The sequence below is a fragment of the Littorina saxatilis genome, linkage group LG7 (genome assembly GCF_037325665.1).
Source record: "Littorina saxatilis isolate snail1 linkage group LG7, US_GU_Lsax_2.0, whole genome shotgun sequence".
Lineage (NCBI taxonomy): Eukaryota > Metazoa > Mollusca > Gastropoda > Littorinimorpha > Littorinidae > Littorina > Littorina saxatilis.
In genome coordinates this window covers 37,144,039-37,150,038 of record NC_090251.1, presented here as the reverse complement: position 1 = coordinate 37,150,038, position 6,000 = coordinate 37,144,039, and positions in this window count along the sequence as shown.

Genomic DNA, 6,000 nt, shown 5'->3' with positions numbered 1-6,000 from the left:
CACATTCACATATTGTAAGGTTGAAGGGGTCTATGTCGACCAAAAGAAGGTGTATTCCCCATAGCCATAGGTGTTTTCCCTGTGTACCGGGAATACAGTTGGATTTTCTGTAGAGAAGTATAATATCGTACAATCTTGCGCCAAGCGCGTGACTGCGGTTAGATAGGAGAATCTATTTAAAATCCTGAAATCGCGTGCGGCATCCAGTCAAGCAAAACATGCTTCGACCGTTTATCAAAACGGATTTAGTTAAAGAAACATCTGCACCCCCACCCCCAACAGCCTGGTATTATGTTTTCCTCGCTGGTACTCTCGTCCATTAAATCACTTTCACTCTCGTAAGCTTGAAGTAACTCCATGGCGTCTAACGGAAGTATATTCCCTAGTGTATATGTACAGGAAATTAACATACAGGGAATACAGCCACTGTTGGTCGACATAGACCCCTTCTAAAGTGCTGCAGTGGTTACCTTTCCCTCCAAGGACCAAGCTGTTCATCCACTGTAGGGCTGACCGGGGTTCCCCCTTAGCAGAGTGAGTGGTGAATCCTGGCTGATAAATTTCCTTTCATTTTCCATGAATGAAGAATACCAGCTGGGTTCTTTTATTCATGGACCTGTGTTCTGCAACACACACAAATCAGCCACCAACTTGTAAATATATGTAAAAGAAAGCAAGTGGCAATCTGAATAACAGAATACAAAATGATCAATCCACACAATCATACTTCAGCACTGAAAGTCCACAAAATGAAGCACTGCTAGTACATGTACTTCTCATAATTTACTGAAACTTTACTCGTCAAAACAACCATTTGTTTTATCAACTTTACTCCATCGAACGCAGAAGAAGAAGAAGAATCAACTTTACTCGCATGTGGCGAGTAGATTAACATTTCTACTCACCATTTACATGATTTAAACTCGCCATGGCGAGTAATTGAAAATACTCGCCACTTTCAGGCCTGTACTTGTGCATGAGATGTGTTTACCATCCATATGCCCAGACCATGCGCCCTTCTGTTGTGCTCAGAACAGTAAAGAGTTGCTTGCTGGGGTGGTTGTTCATAAGTTAACAGTTCACAAGAGGGCACAAACAAGAGCAAAAACACAGGTGCCTGATTCAAACTCATTCAAATGCAGAACCTTATTTTTGCATGAACAGAGTAAGACATGATTCTTACATAGCTGACCCTACCCCTGGCAGAAAAGTGCTTGAAATTGTCCATGTGGTCTCTATCAGTACATTTGATGCGTATTTGTGATACATATATACTGATATAGAGACAAGTAACAAGTGGACATTTCCTCTGACACCTCTACCATTTGTACACCTGCACAAATCTCCTGCCATAGACTACAAAAGGAAAACATACAAATCAAAACAAACACAAATTTAACCTAATGTTTACCTTTCAGCAGCAGAAAAGGCTGTGTTTTCTGTGGTGTCTCAGAGAAAAGCCACGGTGTTGGAGATGCAAAACTAGGCTGTGCAAGGTCCAACATCTTTAGCTGCACACACAAAAAGAAGAAGCAAGAAATCACATGACATAGATGACATTCCTCACTAGTACAAAACCACAACTACACTAGTCAACTACCAATGTAAGAATCATAGTCCTGCAAGATTACCCTCTTAAAAAGTAAGATTGCTTTCATTCAAACACTACCGTGGGACCAAACTCCCCCCCCCCTCCTTTTTTTGAGTTTTTCCTGCATGTGTGTTGATGTTTCCATTAATTCCAAGCCCTGAAACTGTGAACTTGAGATCTTTATGTATGCACACAGTCACAGGCTTAATAAGCTATTCAGAAACCAAGCAGAGTCTGCACAACGTTAATTCTGAGAAATAAATCCCCACAACTGGTTTCAAGGCCACTATACCGACTGAGCTATTGCTTGCCATGCCAACCTCCACCCCCATTTGGAACACGCACAACTAGTATACCCATACACATGTAATAATACTGCTTGCCTTCCTCCCCCCACCCTCCAAATCAATAAACACTAAATGTATGCAATCAGTAATCTTTTAGTTAGTAGTTGACTACCATCACTACTCTCTCCACACCCACCCACCCTCTTACACACCAGCGACACACCCCCATCACCCAATCATTTCCATGATTCTCTCTGCCATATAGTTATCCTAAACACTAACATTATGACACATTTGTTTTCCAATTAGGAACATTAAAAATTACTGTAAAAAAAATGTACAATCATGCACTCTCTGAGTCTGACAAGAGAGTGTGAGAAAAGTCAAGAAAGCAAGACGTGTGACATAACTAAATCTTCTAATCTATTCCTGAGATTTACTCTTGACAGCTTAAAATGGAACCTCATGCACTTACTGTTCTGAATTGTAGAAATTGCTTGTAGTTATAGCAGCAAAGGCAGTTTTATTGGGTACCACCAGGTGTCACTCTGTCATCATCTGATCAAGAATTCAAGCAAATGGTTCAGCACTGAAACAGTAAATAGCAAGAGTGTACAGAAAAATACACAAACTTTCTCATTAATTTGTATCTTCAACTTCACATTTTTCATAAATAATGATACCTTACTTTGACTAAGTTTGAGTAGGATTAACATCATGCAGAAGTTAACTTGAAATAAAATAACTATACGTTACTCAATACGGCACTCAATGAGTCAATTGTCAGCAAAGGTGATAATCAATGCAAGGTAAAACCAAAGGATGCAACTCAGTCAGCAATTGCAAAAACTACATAATTCTAATCAAGCTGTCAGTTTCACTAGCTATCAGAATTCAAAACATGTTCTTGTTTTTGTTGTTGCTGTTGTTCATGACTACATCAATGTATCTCAGCATTTCTAGTTTCTACACTATAGCCATTAAATGTTCAACAACAACAAAAGAAGTGTCCCAATGTTTAAGGAAGCGCTGTTGCAAGTCACAATTGTTAGCAGTTGCTGAGAAAAGCTAATTGTCCTTACTGTAAGGCCTAAAAAAAAAATAGGTGTGGTTACGGTAACCCGACCTACCCTATTTTTTTGGGCCGACCCTATAACTTTTTATTACATTTGTCAAAAAAATACCAAAAAACCCCAAGTAAATGAGTGCAGAAAACGCAATGAAAGCGAAAGCGCCCGAGTCGCACACTTATTTCCCTGTCAAGTAGGTTTAATTTGTACACATTAGAAAAAAAAGTTAAAAAAAAAAAAAAAGTGATTGCCCACCTTCCTACCCTATTTTTTTTGGCTATGTTACCGTAACCACACCTATTATTTTTTTTGGCCTAAGTTGAGTAACAAATTATAAACAATTGCTGTTAACACTCATAGTACAAGACAGCAAACCACTGCAAAACTATAGTCATCTATCAATGTTATGCTTGCCATCCCACCCCCGACCCCAAACCAGTCTGAGTCCAAGCTAGGGTTCATCGGGTGATCAGGAACAGACTTTTTTTTTGTTGTCTAATCTTCCTGTTCAACTTGAACTGATGTTGTACAATCTTGTAAATTATGATAATTTTGTACAATGAATTATCTTTTTGACTTCTTAAAATTATAAAATACATGCACATACTGTCGGATGAGACCTTAAACCGAGGTTCAGTGTGTGTAGTGTACACACCTAGTGACGTATGCAAAAAGACTGAGCACGCAAAATAAAGATCTGTCAGCATTAAAGTGGCCTATAGAAACACGAACACACCCAGCATACACCTATCCCTGTGGTGTTACATCAGTACTACTAATACTACTAAGCGCCGGCGGCAGCCGAGTCACTGGTCTCACCACAGGGTGAGACAGCCACCACGAGGGAGGACTAGAACATCATCCAAGCGCCTTGAGCATACACCTAGTGTGTGGATATGTGTGCTATGTAAGTTGCATATCAATCAATCAAATATTTACTCTGTGATCTATGAGCGAGCTAAAATAATGAACTCCCCCCCCCCCCCCCCCCCCTGTACGTGCAATCAATTTTAATCTCAGTTACCTACTCCTAGATCTATAGAATTTTACTTACGTGTCATTTGCAGGCCTTTGGACTAGATCTGTTTGGATGTCAGTCAGTAGTACTCCGTTGCTGCTCTCAGTTGCACGTCGCACCCATCTGCAGGACTCGGAAGTGACGCTCGTTTTGCTGTCAGTTCTGTAGTCGATGACCTCATACAGTGTGGCCAGAACATGGCGGCAATAACCATCCAATCTGCAACAGTTTACGCATTCAATGTAAATTGTAATGATGCATTTATACAGTGCTAAAATAGTTAACCCTCTCAACATGAATGACACTACTGTGTGCTTCCCCAGCACAAGCTGTTCAGACATTACACCAGATTTTAACTTTTAGGTTTTAAATGTCATTGGTACAATGACAAATACTAAAATAGGGAGTAATATATGAGTTGGACATCTTAAAGTTATGAAGTCGCAACACTAATGCTGAAAAGGTTAATTAATTTTTTAACACTTCAGTATAAAGCACACACAATGACTTCATCATTCTGCCCACAACTGTTGTTTGCATACACATGTATGTAGATCAGTTTAATTTAAATGAAATAGATAAGTTACAAACAGTGCAAGTCTACTGATGGCCTGTACCAAAGTTTGTTATGGCCTAAAAGTCAATCAACCATTAAAATAGTCCCCCCGCCCCAAAAAATAAAATAAAAATTAAAATTAAAAAAAATACTGCCTGACATCCTGGTTAGTTAGTTAGCTAGCTTTACTTCCCTTTATCTTGGTGTAGATGTAAGGAAGAATAGACAGCCTGCTAAATGTGTTAACAATAACGAGCAAAATATGAACATACCCTCCCTTGCAGGTGCAGAAGGCTGACAAAATGCAGCTCCTTAGGTCCATGTCCACACTTGTCATTGCAATCCACTGTGAATAAAATTTTGCACCAGTCACTGGGTTCTTGGCTTCACTTTGCTTTTGACAGCAAAATAGCCATCTGTTGGGGGCTCTGATGGCAGTGATGGGATGCCACACGCTTGTATAAATTCTACCACATAATTATCCATCTCTCATCATCTGGAATCCTTCTGATTTACGATAATTCCGCACACTGGCAACAGACGCATTTGATGCACTGAGCTGGTACGTGCACACATCAAACTCAGAAAAGTCAGGTAGAATGTTTATGTTGGTACTTCCTGACAAGAAACCAGGATTCTGCAGAGCTCTGAACATTGCGTCGTCGTGGGTTTTCTGGACCGGCTAAATCGCGCAGTTTCAAGCCGATCACTTCGGCTCGATCCTCGATCAGCGCCTCGGGATCGATGGGCAACTTGATTTCAAATGCTTTCTGCACTAAATCGGACAGTTCATGCTTGCGGTAATCGCTAAACGTGACGCCTCTTTCACGCAAGAACGACTGTGACTCGCTCACAGATCTATACAGCTACAGATGGTAGGATTTCCCTTCGCTGACGCCATTGTTTGGCCCAAACAAGGGAAACTACTCTCATAGGTCAGTTTCCACTAAAAAGACGGGAGTTTATGCATACGCCCTATTGTTGATGGGTTTTTAAAATTTGTGACAAAAGAATTTAAACGTTCAAATGACTTACCACCCCCCTCTGATATGTCAGTTGCGAGTGTGTCAGTATGTGTTTGTGTATGTGTGTGTGTGTGTGTTTGTGTATGTGTGTGTGTGTGTGTGTCACTAGTGTACGTGTGTGTACGTGTGTGTGTCACAGTGTGTATGTGTGTGTGTGTGTGTGTGTGTGTGTGTGTGTGCGTGCGTGTGTGTGTGTGTGTGTGTGTGTGTGCCGGTGTGGGGGTGTGTCTGTGTGTGTGCCCGTGTGTGTGTGGTCACGTTGTGTGTGTGTGTGTGTCACGTGTGTGTGTCAGTGTGTCAGTGTGTGTCGGATGATCAGTGTGTGTGATCTAGGCCAGGGTGGACTCCCAAGGTTCCTGGGTTCCGGAAGTCCACCCACCCCCCTTACTGACTCCACAAATGTACCTTTTGCCTTTTTCTCTCTGCGAATGTATGTATTCATTTGCTAATTTG